This window comes from Tachypleus tridentatus, chromosome 7, assembly GCF_004210375.1.
Source record: "Tachypleus tridentatus isolate NWPU-2018 chromosome 7, ASM421037v1, whole genome shotgun sequence".
NCBI classification, from domain to species: Eukaryota; Metazoa; Arthropoda; class Merostomata; order Xiphosura; family Limulidae; genus Tachypleus; species Tachypleus tridentatus.
Genome location: NC_134831.1, coordinates 134,742,026 through 134,761,046, shown reverse-complemented (window position 1 = coordinate 134,761,046; position 19,021 = coordinate 134,742,026). Strand labels below are relative to the sequence as shown.

The following is a 19,021-nucleotide window of genomic DNA, read 5'->3' as shown; positions in this document are numbered from 1 at the left end:
ACACTGCTAAATTAGAGACGGCTATCGTAGATAACCCTCGTGTAGCTTTGCGCGAAAATAAAACAAACAAACAAAAAACTCACTGTGAAGTTTGGTTTGTTGTTTAATTGCAGGACCTTATTGCTGTGCAGAGGCAGGTAAAAAGACTGTATTTAGGTCTGGTACATTAATGCAAGACATAACCTTCCCAATCAAAATTTAATAAAACAGTTGTTTGTTTTGTTTTTTAAATTCGCGTAAAGCTACACGAGGGCTATCTACGCTAGCCGTCCCTAATTTAGCAGTATAAGACTAGAGGAAAGGCTAGTCATCACCATCCAGCGCCAACTCTTGGAATATTCTTTTACCATCAAATAGTGGGATTGACCACAACATTATAACACGTCCACGGCTGAAAGGGCGAACATGTTTGATGCAACGGGAATTAAAACAGTTGGATAATTTCTGTCTTCTTGCTGCTTCAACAGTCTTTTACCATAGAAAAGGCTTAGACAGAAGAGAGTGAACCTGAAATACTTTGCTAATGGATTGCTTCTGCTTGGGAAGTTTTTGAACGTCATTTCGAGTCCATATGTTAGAAAGGTTTTGGCATAATGATAAAAGTTGTGTTAGCAGCTTAAAACTCTAAAAACCAATCTTAGGTAAATGTCATCTATTGACAACTTTTCAAGTCGTCTGTAGTCCATCATAACTTTATTTAACACCGTGGACTATTGAAGTTTACCTTGTCCCTCCCTAGACTGGGGATTTTATGCCTAGTAGTTTTAAAGAGGACGAAAATAGTATTAGCTCCATATTTAGTAGTTGAATGGCATAGTTAAAGCCATATGGCAGCAATTTGAATTGGAAACAGATGTCTGGTTTTTATAGCGAAAAAACTAGTTTTGCATATTCCAACAAACATTTTATCTACAATAACTGCTACCAGGTTTAAGTGAAATTAATTAATGCACACGAATAAGAGAGTATCTTTTTTTTTTCTTCTCACCATTAAATAACACGAGCGTTTGTGAGAGGGATAGGGGAAGGAAGGAATACGACCTTCCCGTGGGATACTTTTTGCCCGAAAACATTAATTTATTTTCGGGTGCCTGGTTGTCCTTGACCTAGTAGAAATGTTTTTCTGGGCGGACCTTTATCGTGTCAAGATGAGACTGAAGCCCTACGTTAACGCTTCAGTGTGTGTGTGTGTGTTACAATCCGCAACTAAGTCAAATACCAGATTATTGTCAAGTTCACTTTTCACCCGCTAAGAGTAGTAATAAGTTACAATATATTATAGTGAGTCTTCAAATAAAACATTTTTTATCACAAAAAAAGACTTTCGGTGTGATTAACTCTGTCTGACACTCCTCTAATAAGTTTTCTCTCTTTCTTCTTTTTTTGATATTAGATTACAATCTTTTCCACAAACAAATTGACCATTGAAGTGAAGATATAATTTAACACACACACAAAAAGGATAATAAAATTATTGGCCTTTCTAAAGAAAGTTCTTGTATGATTTTCATTCACAATGTATAATTTTAAATCTGTGTTTATGCAACACAAAAGAAATCAAATAAAAAATATCCACGTGGAGAGTTCAGTTGTTGTTTTTGAATTAAGCACAAAGCTACACAAAGGGCTATTTGTGCTCTGCCCAGCACAGGTATCGAAATGCTGTTTTAGTGTAGTGAGTCCGCAGACATACCGCCGTGCTACTGGGGGCGGAGAGTTCAGTATTTGATTGTCCAACTGATGACAGCTTCCGTGCAAGAGATACATCACAGTACCGTTGTAATACTTAATATAATCAAATTTTGTATTATATTTGTTGCTAAGTGCATCAGAAAACAACTTTGCGTTAAACAATTTTGTAACTGAAGCTTTAGGAAGCAAAATTCACCTTAAAAATTTTAAGTTATTCCACGTATGGTTGGTCAGTTTAAAAACAACAAAAACAAACTAATATCTTCACCATTAGTTGAAAGTTACATAATGTGAGGTTTTCAATGTTGACTGAAATTTTACTATAAACGTCTGGTTTTGAACTATAGGTGTCGCTAGCTGCTTAAAAGATTCAGAAGTCAGTCGGTTTCATAGGTGCTGGAATTTCGGCGTTTCAGTATGATATCGACCACGGTTTTTCTGTTCTCATTTTTCAAGAGATTGACTGGGGATTGACTGATTTTTATATCCTCCAATGTATAATGTGTAATTATGATATCGAAAATTTGATAAAGTTGTTTCTCTGTGTTGAAGATAGTTAACGTTAACTTACGTCAAAGATAATAAATGCTCAATAACAGAAATGATGGAAGTGGAGGGGTTTTGACCCCCGTCGACATACCCCTTGTTCAAAACTATCATACCTCACACTTTGATTTAAATTAGCCCAGCGACCTAGTAGTTAGATAACAAACATACTAACATACATACACATACTTTGTTTTTGCTTTATATATATGCAGATAAAGCTTGCCGCTAAACCACCAGGACCTTTTTATTAACCTGAGAATTACAGATGAGGTCTTAAACTCCATCGGATTTTTAAGAACATTTTTTTTTCACAGGATGAGTACCTATCAGGTTCTTCATCTTCAAAACGATTCCTCATTTCAAAAATGGAACATTGTATCCGTAGAATATCAATAGTCCAGATCAGTGATATTTGTGGAAAGTGAAATATGTGATCATATAAATAACTTTCCAGTCTCCATGTACAATCCTCAAAGTTATTGGTTTGAGAATGCCCATCAAATGACTCCTCATTTTGGAAAAATAAAAACGTGATACATGTGACATCCACGTTTTCTATGAAAAATTAGTATCAAACGTAAATTGACTTTATGTTGTATATATAACAATCCACGAAAAAGAAAGTATTGCGCATTTAGCATGATTGGCCAGACTAGCATCCTCCTGTATAAACGTGTTCGTGAACTTTACCTTCTTTGTTTATTGTATGATGAGTAGGTTATTTTGTGTTCTGGACATACATAATGGGGCCTGGCAATGCCAGATAGCTAAGACACTCGACTCGTAATCTGAGGGTCCCAGGTTCGAATCCCCGTCACACCAAACATGCTCCCCCTTACAGCCGTTGGGGCGTTATAATGTGAGGTCAATCCCACTATTTGTTGGTAAAAGAGTAGCCCAAGAGTTGGTGGTGGATGGTAATGACTAACTGCCTTCCCTCTAGTCTTACACTGCTAGATTAGGGACAGCTAGTACAGATAGCCCTCGCGTACCTTTGCGCGAAATTGAAAAAACAAACCAAACCATACATAATGGTACACAGAAAAGCTCTCTGTGTTAGCCGTCATTAATTTAACAGTGAAAGAATAGAGGGAAGGAAGCTAGTCATCATCACCCACCCAAACTCTTGGGCTATTCTTTTACCAGCGAGTAGTGGGATTGACCGTAATTTATAACTACCACATGGCTGAAAGGGCGAGTATGTTTTATGGGACAAGGATTCAAACCCGTGACCCTTAATCACCTGATCATGCCGGGCCTAAACTGCTAGATTAGAATAATATTGTCAACCGACCCTTCTGCTAATTTTTGGTCTATTGATATTGTATAGTGAGATTTGGCCACCAATCTTACAACCTACCCACGAAACCCAAAGTGTGAAGCGCGGTTTAGGGACAAAAGGACATGAACCGTGAACACTCATATACGAAGTTTGGCACACTAACCACTTGGCCACGCCCACCCACTCTTGAATAGTGTGTAGTTATTGGTCTCTCTGGATGATTAAGCTTTTATTTCATCAAATTGCTTTTTAAGCAGTGAATGATGAAACTTTGGCTAAGATTTACACAAACAACATTTTCTGAACATTTATAATACAAAATGTACTATATACATTATTTCACAGATTTACAAAACATATGAAGAGAACAACAATTGTCTTAACCTGTAAAACACACTGTGAAATAAGAAGTAAAATTATTCTGTAATCTACAGATATTTTGTTTCTTTTGAATTTTGCACAAAGCTACTATATGTGCTAGCCGTTCCTAATTTAGCAGTGTAAAGCTAGAGGGAAAGACAGCTAGTCATCACCAACCGCCGCCAACTTTAGGCTATTTTTTTTACCAACGAATAGTGCGATTGACCGTCGCATTATAACGCTCCCACGGCTGAAAGGGCGAGCATGTTTGGTGTGACTGAGATTCGAATTCGCGATCTCCAGATTACGAGTCAAGTACCCTAACCACATAGTCACATGACCTCTATGGATATATTTCATGTACTGTAAAATGGAGTAAGTACTGTAAAACTCGAATGACGATAACAACCTGGCTGTATTACATAGTTGTTATTAGGCCTAGGCTAGAAACAAAAAATATTATGCTGATATTTATCAACGTTATTGACATTGGTATATGTACTGCTTGGAGTTAAAATGTTCTCTCCTAGGACAGCGGTAAGAATTCAGACTTACAGCGTTAAAATCCGGCATTTCGATTACCATTGTAGACACAACGTATAACACAATGTGGCTTTGCTTCAAAACAAAAGGTCTTAAAAGTAATTTTAGGTAATTATAAAACTGCCTATTTGGTTTTCTTTCGTTGGGAGTCAGTTGATGTAAATGTTCTTTTTTAATTTTTTATTCCTGAAATTTATAGACTGTTTGGTCGATCTGTTGTGCCCTCAGCAGGGAGTAAAACTACGAATTTTAGCATCGTAAGAGCGTAGAATTATCTCTCTAACACCGGAAGAAAGTGAGATAAATTCTAAGAAAATAACAAAAACGTTTTAGCTTTGGAAGTCAACATTTAGAATAGATTATAAACAAACTATATTTTTTGTTTGGGCATTAGGCCTGGTGGTTAAGGCACCTCGACTAGTTATCTGATGGTCACGCGTTCGAATCCCCGTCACACCAAACATGCTCGCCCTTTCAGCCGTGGAGGCGTTATAAGTTACGGTCAATCCCACTATTTCTTGATAAAAGAGTAGCCCAAGAGTTGGCGGTGGGTGGTGATGACTAGCTGCCTTCCCTCTAGTCTTACATTGCTAAATTAGGGACGGTTAGCGCAGATAGCCCTTGAGCAGCTTTGCGCGAAATTCAAAACAAACCAAACTGCTTATGCAATGATTGTTCAAAAATTAATTATCTGGAAGAATGGTGTATTTATTTGTTTGAATCTCAGCACAAAGCTATACAATGGGCTATATGTTCTTTGCCCATCATGCAGATATTTCGTTGTGCCACTAATGGGCAGTATGGTGGAATGAGAAACTGAATTACTCCGAATATTTATTAACAAGTTTGTTCATTTAGTTTGAGCTGTTGACTGGTAGTTCAAGGAACGAAAGGTGATAATAGTTAATGACAATATATCATTTTGATGTAATTATGATCTTATCGTAGTTTTATTAATAAAACTAGAGCGATATATTAATAAAATCATATAAAATCTGAAAAAGATATAAATGTTAGGCTGAACACAAATAGTCCTTATTTGTTTTGAACTGATAATAAATGTAACTAGTTAATATGATATTCACACATAAAAATATACATCAATCATGAAAAAAAAAAATTCGATATATACTTTGATATACAAAAAAATAAAGCAACCTCAGCGATAAAACCAACAAGCCGATTTCCGTAAAACAAAATTTTAAGAAATCGTATAGTAATTTGTAAAAGTCAAATTACATTGCCATACGAGGAGAAACTAAAACGTACCAAAGTTTTAGTCTAATAACAGTCTTTTGAAAATAAATGTAAAGTTGAAATTCAAAGAGTTAATAAATTAATTCTGAATTTTAATGTCAAAGTTATCTAATAGTTTGTCAATAGTTTGCGACAAATTTACGATTATGTATTTATTTTAATATCAATGTTTACTTCAGTTAAATATATATTTAGAAATTCATGTAACTTGTCCCCCGTTAGTAGAGAGGGATTTACAACGCTAAAATCAGGGGCTCGATTCCTCTCGATGGGCTCAGCACATAGTCGATGTGGCTTTGCTATAAGAAAAACACACACATGCATGTAACTTATACAGTTAAATCTGTATTGCGAAATTCTCGCCTATTTACTAAAGTTGTAGAAAATTTTCGAGTGTAAGAATCAACAACACATATGCGTATGTAAAAACCATTATTTTTGTTTCAGCTGAAATTTCTATAATTTCGTCTAATACTTATAAACCAACATGACACTCCAAAAAATGACAGTATGTATAATATTAGCTTGCTACAACTGATATACACTAAACCTCGGAAGTTATAGCTATGATTAATGCTTAGTAATCAGGAACTTCAGATATTTGACCAGGAACGTTTATAGATTTCGAATCGTTTAACTTCAGGGGATTAACATCGGACGTTAGTACTTTTATGAAAACGTGTAACACTGGATTTGTAATCGGTGTGTGATTAGCGAAGAGCCAGCTGGCTAGCTCTTTGTGAAGTGAATTGTACCGTTATAAGCTAGAAATTAATTCACTCATTGTGAGCCCTCGATATAATATCTAGGAAGTTCCGGATCAGATAGAATGCTCATTATTGTTTGTAAAACTTTTGTATGTAAATCATTATTTGTAATAATTACGTGTAATAACCGTTATTGTAAACTGTATTATTATTTATATATTAAATATATTTATATTGAAAATTAAAGAAATTTGTGCATCAGTCTTGTTGGGAAAAATAAATTTGATACATGCCGATATTTAATTAACTTTTAAATTTAAATTATAATTTAACTCAGTTTTCGACTATTTCGAATTGTAGTACGTAACATAATAACTCGGAGGCTTGTTTAAGGTGAATCATAATACGTGACAAGTTAAATTTAATTCTCAACGCTTAGTGATCATGCATATATTTTATCATTATAACAAGCAACTAAGGTTTAGGTTTGTTTGGAATTTCGCTCAAAGTTACACAAGGGCTATCTGCGCTCGCCGTCCTTAATTTCAGCAGTGTGAGACTAGAGAGAAAGCAGCTAGTCATCACCACCAACTCTTGGGCTACTCTTTTACCAACGAATAGTGAGACTGACCGTAACATTATAACACCTCCACAGCTGAAAGGGCGAACGTGTTTGGTGTGACGAGGACTCGACCCCGCGACCCTCGGGTTACGAGTCGAATGTCTTAACCACCCGGCCATGCCGGGCCAAGCAAATAAATGCTAATTATGTTAAGTATAGTGATTTATAAGGTTTTTTACATTCAGTCGGAAAATATATAAATTTAGAATTTACTCTCGTGTTGAACAAGAAAGCTTGACATTAACCCTGAATTTTTAGCAATTCACGTAATACTGTGTGAATGTTACTTAGAATACTTTAAATAAAACTAACTGATCAACTGAACAAGTGAGTGTCTAAACAAGTAGTTTAGATTGTAGATGCAAAGGTTAGTGCTGTTATACTTCAAAACAAACAAAACTAAATGTGAACTAATATGAAAAGACAAATTTGTCCACACAAAAAACAAATGTTGTTGAGTTATACAAAAATGTGGTAACAAGTGACATTTGTACCCATATGATGTCCTTCTTATGTCCTACCATTTGTGAAATATGACGTGCTGAACTTTGAAACTTTTTTTTTTTTATAATAACCCTGTACGAGGTATGTTTGTAAGATCTATGGATGTAACTTAACCTAACTTTCGTGATGACGAGAAACCTACTTGAAGTAAAAATGTATCTCAGGACGGCTGGTATTAACACTTTTACTAATAAAGCAGATAACAATGTTTCGGCATTCTTAGATCATCTACAGGTTAACCTGAGATACATTTGAACCAAACTTTATCCTGATGCAATATAAATTATAATATCGAGGGACAAACCGGCCAGATTATGATGGACTACTTGAACAAGAATCGTAGAGGTCGTGGATATTCTAGCAACAATTCTATACTTTAAATCCTATGAAGTACCTTTGACATTGTTCATGGTGTTGTCGTCTTATTCCACCTCTTTATGTTAGAAACTTTCTTTTTTGCACTGACTGGGGGACAGAATAAAACCCTCATCATCTGCCAACTGATTAAAAGAAATATGTTACTGTGAAAGTCAACTGTACCACGTAATGACTGCTGGCCACACAACTTGGTCGTCACGACTTGAAAGTTGTTGTTGTTGTTTAGCGTTTTATGGCGCAAAGCGACTAGGCTATCTGCGCCAAACAATCAGTAATAACAATAGAATAACAGTAAAAGTATTATAAATTGTGAGGGTAATTAAGTTAAAACATAAACAGTAGCTCAATGTTGGATGAAAACTTAAATAGAATTAAGAAGGCCAATAATCCATAAAAAATTAAAAACTTTTATAAAGTGACACTGTCCAAAATCAGGGATAAAAACATGTCTAAAATGATGCCGTTGCTCACGGTCGTAACGTTTGTTTTGTTTTGAATTTCACGCATAGCTACAAGAGGGCTATCTGCGCTAGCAGTCCCTAATTTAGCAGTGTAGGACTAGAGGAAAGGCAGTTTAATCATTATCACCCACCGCCAACTTTTGGGCTATTCTTTTACCAAGGAATAGTGGGATTGACCGTCGCACATAACGCCTTCACGGCTGAAAGGTCGAGCATGTTTGGTGTGACGAAGATTCCAGCAACTGAGAGCGTGAACGAATAGTCATTTTACATCTCGGGGCTAGAGAAAATGGACCTGAGGAAACACCTGAACCTGAAACCAAAGGAAGTGGACCCAGACAGCCACCAGAAGGTGTGGCGGGGACAGAGATGAGAGTAGGTGTAGGTTCATCAACTCTTTTAACCATGGAGAGCAAAAGACTTTTCAGCTGTTTTGCAAACGGCTCTGTTATGGCAGTGGAGTACAGTGCATCAGCATATGCCTGAAATGGAATGGAGAACAATAACTTCCAAGTTTCTGGGTAAGAGATATTGTTCAGTCTTCAAGCATTGCACCTCTTTTTCCTCCACTTACTTAGGGCAGGAACTATAGTAAGAGGGGTGTTAGCCACTACAGTTAACACAGTGTGGTTTCAATTCACACTCATAGGCATTGTAATCTTTGCCACCACAACGAGCACATGCTAAGGAACCACGACATGATGTCTTTGAGTGACTGACTGCTGAAACTGAAAATATGTGAGAGGGTTGGGAATGTACGGTCGAACCTCACAGTTCAGATAACCTGCCTTAACTGTGGCATGTGGACGTGGTGAAGTAAATGTCAAAATCAGAACATTAGTAGGCATCATAATTGTGTCTTTGAAACTGGAGATTTTGTGCACTGCAGAAACGCCTTGACTGGAAAAACCTACTCGGAAATGCTTTTCAAGTCCCTCTCAATAATAACTCCTCTTGAGGAATTTAGGGTAACAGGAGGAGTAGCCTCGATGGATATACTCCCAATGCTCTTCGAACGCATGAGGAGTTTGGTGTGTTGTGGTAAAGATGTTTCCTAAGCGCAGTTTCTGAGAGGAGTCAGTAAGTCCCTCTAATCCATTTGATTGAAAATTGGAACATTTTCCATTTCTCAGACAATGAATGTAGAATGAGAAATTGAAGTGTTGAGTCTGATTTTGATGGTGACTGTATAACAGAGTCGTCCATACATGGTCTTTTTCGCTTTTCAATAATCTGTATTTTTTCTGTTTTTTCATTTTCATTTATTAGTGGGGGTATCTATAATAAAATAACAATATTTCAATGCCCACTGACCCCGCCTACTATGGAGTCCTACAAGGAGATGCACAACAATACCAAAGAAGGACGATACAGCAATGCTAGGATTTCGTGAGCATTACACCCGAACACCAGCATCAAACATCTGTCCGCAACACCTGTTGAGAACGTCCAACACTGGTACTTGGTTGATCTTTACCCAAGTGGACCAGCCGACTGACCCTGGGAGCCCCGCCCCAAGGCCGCCCATCTTCACAAATTCAAGGCCAAAGTAGTGTGTTAGGTTGGACCACGTAACCACTAGAATCCTCTCCACTCATGCACGACCAAACTCATGTGTGGATGTTGAAATCCCAGAGGAATTAAACCGAAATTACAGAACTTTCTTTGGGAGGTGCCCTCGCCATGTACAGAAATTTACCTCGAGGGGGGATATGAAAGAAGTTATGGTACTACGAAAGTCACTTTTATCACGTAATGACTGTTAGCCACACAACTTGGTCGCCAGGATTCGTTATTCATACTGCTGATTAATTATATATGGACTTCAGAAAAATAACCAAATGTAATTATCATTTTAAATGTTATATTCCTCAGTGCGTGATATAAATTTCGAGGATCACTTCAATCTTGCACTTGTCTCGTGGCTATTTGATATAATTTAATTTCACATTACTAGGGTTAGGACGAAGTATGATATTTAAGGCACAGTTAACTTCCTATCTAGGGCTCCGTGAGGAAACTTTAGAATATTAATATTTTTTTCTAAAAACCATAAAATTGAATCAGAATACACTGTACAAAAAATAAAATACATCTTTAACATAACATGTTTATCGCGTATTGGGCCTTTTAATATTTTATTCTGCCTTACGCCAAACGATTTTATTTAGCTCAGGGAAGTTCTCGCGGTGAAAGTGTTAATACAGTCTTAACAGAAGCACAATCTCAAGATCACGTGCGTCATTGGAGATGCAAGATAGCCAATAATTTTCGTATGAAACATTGGTCAACCATAGGTGGTGATGCCAACTGTCTTATAAAAGCCAGATCTGGATTATCGGCTAAATCTCGAACAAAATTTAACATGGCGTCACAGCTGAAAGTTGTCCAGATTTGAAATATTGTGATGCAATTAAATGCAGTATTAATTGTTTCAATTTCAATGTATATATATGAAGTATAATTATATTTATGACAATAATTGTCATTAATTGTTAGGTTAAATTCGTTGTAGTTTAATTAGACAAACTCGGTAGGCCCGGCATGGCCAAGCGCTTTAAGGCGCGCGACTCATAATCTGAGGGTCGCGGGTTCGCATCCCCGTCGCGCCAAACATGTTCGCCCTTTCAGCCGTGGGGGCGTTATAATGTGATGGTCAATCCCACTATTCGTTGGTAAAACAGTAGTCCAAGAGTTGGCGGTGGGTGGTGATGACTAGCTGCCTTCCCTCTAGTCTTACACTGCTAAATTAGGGACGGCTAGCACAGATAGCCCTCGGGTAGCTTTGTGCGAAATTCAAAACAAACAAACAAACTTGGTACTAATGAGCTGTATGACGTCAGATGCCCGCATGACGTCATGTTTTATTTTTTTTAGAGATTTAGATGCATGTCAGATCTGGCTTAATATTTTGTTATTTGGTTTAAAACTTTTAGTTAGAAAACAACGTAAAAACAACAGGTCACCCTTTTCCTTTTGAAAAATATATTATTCTAGCGGCCTAGCTTTTTCCACAAATCTTTATTTCTGACTTCGTTATGACAACACTAATCTTATGTTAGCATGTCATTGTATGATGACAAAACTCAAGTGTTTGAACGAGTTTTTATTAAGAAGCTAATTTGTGTCCATGAAAATACTTTTGAGGTGCCAAAGATATAAGAATACGTGTTTAGACAAATTAACAATTAGTTGTCACCCTTATAATGGATAAGTGGCTGAATATCAGCAATAAATCTGATACGAGAAATAATCTTCCTAGGCCTAATACGAATTCATTGGCATTATTGTCGTGTGCAAGCACTTCAAGGCAGGATGATACAAGAAGTACCGAAACAAGAAAGAAAGAAGGTATGATGAAAGTTTAATTGAATATGGTTTTACATGAACAGGTAATGAAGATAGGCCTAGTGGGTTGTGTGTTGAATGTGGAGCAGTGTTGAGGAACAGTAGTTTGTATCCAGCAAAGTTAAAATGGCATCTAGAAACCAAACACTCCAAATTAGAAATTCCAACTTTCGAGTATTTGAAAAGAAAGTGTTTGCAATTAAATGCAAGGAAAGCTACATTTTATTCGTTTGTCCATAAGAACAACAAAGGTGCTCTTATTGCTTCATATCGTGTTAGTTACCGTTTTACAAAAGCAGGTGAAGCTCATACAATTGCAGAAGATTTGATAACATCACGCACAAAATATTTGGTAAATTGCTCGATTGAGTAGACATTTCTTTAAAACATTCATGCCCCTTTCTGACAATTCAGTTTCTCGAAGAAGAGTTAACAAGGCGAGTAAAAGCGAGTACAACCTTTTCGTTTTAGATGGATGAATCAACAGATGTCGCAAGTTATGCGAAGCTGCTTGTGTTTGTTCGCTGTATTGACGAAGCTAGTTTGGAAGAAGACATGCTAATTTGCAAACTCTTTGCCTACTCAAATAACAGGCGAAGGAATATTTAAGCTGATTTATTTAGTTATTGAAGAACATGAGATCCAATGGCAGCTTTGCTCAAGCATTTGAACTGATGAGGCTGCAGCTATGATTGGAAAATTTTCAGGCTCAGTGGCACACATAAAAAAATAAAAACTCGGACTTCGAGAGTATCCACTGCTATCTTCATCTTCATGGACATGCAATGAAACGAATGCCAGAAGACTTAAAAGAGGTATTAGGTGATGTCATAAAAATAGTTAATTTTATAAAATCAAGACCACTAGATGCGAGGATCTTCAGTTTACTCTGTGAGGATATGGGAAGTTTTCATAAAAATTTGCTGCTTCATACTGAAGTAGTCCGATGGCTTTATCGGGGAAAAGTGCTTGCTCAGTTTTACTAACTGTGTGAGGAGATAGGTTTCTTTTAATCTGAATGCAATTTTGAAATTGCATTCAAATTAAGGGACAAATGCTGGATACAGAAAGTGACTTACCTTTCGAACATATCTACCTATTTAAATTAAGTGAATGCTACAATGCAGTGTGCCAGGGTAATGTACTTCAAAGCTCAGAGTAAAATGGAAATGCTTCAACGTAAGCTATAACTTTGGAGTGAATGTATACTTATGGAAGAACTTGATTGCTTCGAAAATCTCGGTGGTTTTTTACTTATGAATGAAATTTCCTTAAGTGAAAATTCAAAAGTTTCAATCTTGAAGCACATATCTGATTTGTGTACAACTACTGTGGAGTACTTCCCTCCTCATTTAGAAAAATTACTGTGAATTCAAAATTTCTTTGTTGACTCTGCAAATACCAACGAAGAAAGAACAGCTTATAGAAATTTCAACTGATTACACCCTAAAACAAAATTTTAGCATGAAGATGTTGCACAATTTTAGATTCATATGGCCATGGAATACATTGACATAAGTAAGAGAGCTTTGAAAATTTTGATGCGTTTTCCAATGACAAAATCTTTGTGAGCAAAAATTTTCACTGTATACAGTTACGAAGACCAAATTTAGAAATAGGCAAAATATTGAAGACGATTTGCGCTTACAAGTAACAACCATAACCCCAAATAATGAACTACTTTGTGAACAAAAGTAAGCCCATCCGAGCCACTAATAAATAAATACACTGTACTTTTACTGACATAAGTTTTGTAAGCAGAAATTTTTGAACAAGTAGAAGTAAAATTTTTCTTTAAATATTAATATTTTAAATATATTTATATTCTAAAAGTTTGAAGTAAACTTTATCTGGTGATAGTGACATATTGTTTCTATTTTTAATTTATTTTTTTATTAAAGCTCCGAAATGTTTTCTTCTTTATGATGCGCAGCTCCGCAGTTCTAAAAGGTTGGGAACCCCTGTATTAGATAATCTATGCTTTATACACTGCGAACCCCGTACTTAAGCTGGTTCAACGTGGGATTATTCGAAAATAAAATTTTTATCCTATTTTTGGTGATGCAATAAATTCATTCCGCCATATGATTATAAGCAATTTCGAGCTACTAACCCAAAACACCAGAAAAAGTTCTGTTATTTCTTGTTGTAGATCTTAATACGTTTCCAGCAAAAAAATGTCGGAACATTAATCAAGAACCACAGTGAAGGGTTGCGTTAGAACTTATTTATTTATACATATAGATGAAGATATATATTCTTGGACATAAAAAATCTGTATTTTATAGAATATAAAACCAATTTTGAGCACTGAAGTATTTAGTGAATATCAAAACCATGCACAAATTACCACATATATATTTTTTTATGCAGACTTTTAATTTTACAAGGATAATCTGGGAAATAAAGTTTAAAAAATCGTGATGCCAAACCTTATGCCTTTTAGTACAGAATATCAGAAGCAGTTAATAGGGAAAAGAGGTGTTAAAAGTTTTTACCCTTATAATTGGTACTTATTAAAAATGACGAGATAATGTTGTACAATCACTGAGCATTGAAACTAAAATGTATTCTCTATGTTATATGTATACCTCTGATTCGACTAAGTATTACGATTATAAATGTAGGTTTTTTTATAACCTCAGTTGACTTTCGAACGTGGGCGAAATTTGAAGCTGTTAGCAATGACACTGACCGCTAAAAATTGGAACAGGAGTGGAGCAGCATCCGTTAGATCCGGGTGACCTAAAAACGAGGTTTTCGCAAACGTTTTTTTCCTAGCGGAACTAAAGATGTTTTATGTCAGCTGTTTCTTCTTTATTTTAAGAATATATAAATTTGCTAAACATTTTAACAGAAACTCTCGAAATATCTTACATAGTAACAGAAAACAATTAGACCACAACTGAATCAGGATCCACTTATTTAATAAGAAACAAAAAAATTAATGAACACGAGTTGTAGCACATGTGATGTTAAACTAAGAAGTATTTACTCACAACGCAGGTAAATTAGTATGGAGAATTATACATGGACTTTTCTTTCTAAGTCTATGGATTTACAACGCTAAAATCAGGGGTTCGATTCCCCTCGGTGGACTCAGTAGATAGCCCGATGTGGCTTTGCTATAAGAACACACACACACTTTTCTTTTATTACAACTGTTAATAAACTTTAACACCAGATGTCAGTTATTGTTGGAATTGTAGCCTAGATACCTATTTTAAAGCAGTGTTCTACTGATTAACGAATTTTCGATCAGTACATTATTGTCCAATGAAGCCTCTCGTAATTGGGCCGAAAGCTAGCAAATAAAAGTATCATAACGTTAGGTCCGTATATAATTATAATTAAAATCTCTTCTTGTTAAAAATAAACCCAAGTCGTCTGTATTCTCTATTAAAAATTCAACATTGAGATTATGAAATTAAAAAATCTGCTAATATACTATATTACCTTGAACTTAAAATAGTTTGGTATAAGTTATATATATATTTTGAGTTTACGTTACATGTATATATGCTTCAATTTTTTTTCTTGTACAAGAATAAAATGAATATTCAGTGCTAAGGTGAATCAATCAAGTTGTATTGAAGTTAATATTGTATGACATGAACGAACAACAAAATAAGTCTTACGAACGACGTTTCTGACTTCAAACAACGACATCTGTCGTTTTCCATGATCAATCTGAGACCACGGTAATATGTTTATCGTCTGACACTGCAGTTTCGCAGTTTCTGTGATGTTTTGGAGGGCGACCTGCGCTAAGTTAGCAGTGTAAGACTAGAGAGAAGGCAATTAGTCATCTTAACCCACCGCCAACTTTTGGACTATTCTTTTTACAAACGAATAGTAGGATTGATCGACACATTACAACGCCCCATACGACTGAAGGGGCTAGCATATTTGGTGTGACGGGGATTCAAATCTGCAACCCGCAGATTGTGAGTCGAACGCCCTTACCACCAGACCTTGCCGTGCGTATCTGTAACGAACAACATGATTAATCTAAATTCTAAAAGTATTCATCATGACCGAAGTTTCTAATATTATGCATAAGTATCAGAGGCGTGGGCGTAACTGGTGAACGAATGAGATTCCCGCGAGTCAAGCATTATTTTAATGAAAACAGGCGTTTATTTTTAGGTGTGACTGGTAACTTGTGAACTTATAACTTATTGCCTACTGTAAACTTCAAATCCTTATCGTGTTAGGAATACAAGGAGAAATGTACAGCTTCACTTCAATTACTTTTTAGGTAAGATGGTTCTCTTTCGCAGCTACATCTTTCATGTTTCACATAAGGGTGTTGGCGTGAAGATTTGAAATGATTTTGCTTGCAGGACACTGAAAGTTGTTTTTTTAATTATTCAAAAAGTTGTTTTCTTTGGCTCTTAATCATTGAACTGTGACGAAAGTAAATTTCTCATGGATTTCTTTCCTTTCTCCCGACTCTGCCACAAGCCACAAACTCAAATGGTCAGGAATTCGCGGTCAGCCAAATATATAAGTGCCAAACATTTTTGCTTGTGGAAACACCCCACTGTATTTTAATATATAAAGCGCAACTAACCCCTTGTATAGAACGGTGTTTTTCAACCGTTATCGCCGTAGTGCCTCTTCAGCAAACAACGAATGGGCTCATGCCTCCTTCTAATACATTTTTAGACCAATAAAACTACTAAAATGAAAATTCTGTTGAGAAACATTGGACTAGAGTATGTAACAGGATAATCGGAACAAACACAAGACTTTTTTTAAAGCTACGTATATTTTAAACGCCAAATAAACTGGAAAAATAAATGAACAGCTTAAAACGTTTTCAAAAGTTAAGCCTAATTTATTTTTCAACTGATGAATAAAACGTACTCTTAAAAACGCGACTGTTAGATGTAAGTGTAGTAATCTGACGAGCAAGTAAAAAGGCCGTTTTTCAAAGGCAGGAGTTACAGTGCTCATATTCTCGCGAAGATAATGACATTTAATACAATATTCAAAAATATTTTAAAACGAGGCTTAACTTATTAGATCTGAGTTACTTTTATTCGGGTAGTGTTCGCTCACATTATAGCAGTATCGTGCCGCACATAAACTTTTTTAGTGTATAAAATTTTGATACCGCTTACTACACATTCCTCCTGCCAATCTTTGTCTCTCAAACATCATTATGGAATGTGATTAGTTACACGCTCGTTATATTAAAATCATGCACAGTTGACGAGCATCCATTCGGTTTCATTTTTCTAGCATAATGAAAGTGAGCAAACCAAGACTATTTTTTCATCGTGTTTAAAGTAAACAAAGAGTGCGGTCAATGAACTCTGGCTGTTTGTAGGTCAGACAGGTAAGCAGATGTTCACGCGTACCCAACACGCCCACTACCGTTAGGGGGTTTTCTCAGATAAGCTGGCCTCACTCTGTTTTGTTTTTTCCCCCACACCCACCCTTCTTGATCTACAAAACAAACATTACAGGCTAATTACTTAACTACAGATTATGCATTTCTTGTTACTAAAATTAAAATGTGTAGTTTATATATACACATCTGAAAAAGTTTAGTATTTTTACTTTAACAAAATTTAAAAGGTATGAAAAACAGAGAGGATATCCGGGTAGGTAAGTGAACCGTTTGGAGCCTGACAAAGAGAGGTACTCCTGAAAGGAAGTTATACACGGTTGGTGAAATCCGGGTGGGGTGGGGGGAGTTAGTTCTATTTTTAACAATGCTCTTTTTCCCAGTGACCTAGACTTAACGCATGATGAGGGTTGTTTGTGCTTTCGGCTAACGACTCAGTAAACTGAGCTTCCTAGGTTGTACTTGTAAGTTTAAATCTTTGGAAGTATCTTGTGAAAGTAAAAACAACAAAGAATTTGCTAAAAAATGGAGAGAACGAAAAGCATTCTAATCAGTTTCAGTTATCATTATGTCTGGTGAAAACTAGACATTAAAAATGTCTTTTACAAACATATAATACACCATTAATGATCAATTTATATATGTAAAAACGGCTGGGATGGGTAGAGAAAGCACTGTCTCAACCCATACCAGCCGTTTTTACATATATAATTTTCTCTACAAGTAGGTTTGCTCGTCATCACGAATTAATGAGCAATGTTTCAATGTTTTTTGACTCAAACATTGAACTCTTTGCATTAAAGAACTTAACGATACATTTCAGACTAAGTAAAAGGTTAAAATTTTAGGATATGTATAAATATTAGTAAACCAGCGTTACATACAACAGTTAACTAAAATAACAACGCAATCCATAATCAAGATGGGAGTTAGTTCATCACAATATAGGTCACAAAAAACTGTAATTGAACAACGTAAGTTGGATTTATTTGAATTATATTTTACCAATTTCACACAACTCCAAAAATACATCTATTTATTTTTTTCCGTAAGCATCTGAAAAGTGGTGAATATATGATAAAACTGTCACAAAACAATCATTGTCTTTTTGTTTTCAAATTAATATGTAACCAATGTTTAGTAACTCAATATACTGTATCAATCTTAAAATAAATGAAAATAATGGTTGCAGCTTGAATCTGATTACATAAGAAATTTGTCAAATCATATTGTCAGCTAGATCTATAAAAATAACTCGTGTCTGTATATATATATATATATATATATATACTAGTCAAGTAATCACATAATGGTTGCAGCTTGAATCTGATTACATAAGAAATTTGTCACATCATATTGTCAGCTAGATCTATAAAAATAACTTGTGTGTATATATATATATATAAGTCAAGTAATCACGCTTGGATTGTCCACAACAGATTTACAGCCCATCCAAACCATTAAAAAACTATTCAAAATATGGATTGGCATCTTTCTAGTACAAGCCTCTAATATTAGCAAAACTACACACACATGTTAGCACTTTTGTGTAATAATGACAATTAAGTTAAAAGTAATAAAATAGTTTTCATTTAGTAATGTAAAACAAGTCTAGTGAACATTAAAAGTTTGAAACCATTTGTCTGGAGTTAAAGTTACAGAATGGACCATTTGTGCTGTGACCACAATGGCTATCAGAACTCACTCACTGGTGTTAAAAAGATGCATACTTGCTGGTGTGCCACTGAGGAACATCAGATGAAGAGAATTATTTCAAATCACCGAAAATGGTTAACCATAAACACACACACATTTTATAAACAAACTTAAAATCATGCACAAATAGAACAATGATGTTTAAGTTGTTTAATAATGAAAGGGTAAACAATTAATGCTTTAGGTTTACAAATAAGGGTATTCTCTGTTTGAAAAAAATGAAATTAATTTCTAATTGTTCTA

General features: G+C 35.5%; 1 protein-coding gene across 1 annotated transcript in view; it reads left to right on the top strand.

Annotated features, from left to right (window-relative positions):
• Positions 1-15,862: 15,862 nt before the first annotated feature.
• Positions 15,863-19,021, top strand: part of LOC143256651 (inactive ubiquitin carboxyl-terminal hydrolase MINDY-4B-like) — a 120,881-nt gene continuing 117,722 nt past the window's right edge. Inside the window, exon 1 of the mRNA XM_076514138.1 lies at positions 15,863-15,964. The gene's annotated coding sequence lies outside the window, so the exon portion shown is untranslated. The remainder of the gene's footprint in view (positions 15,965-19,021) is intronic.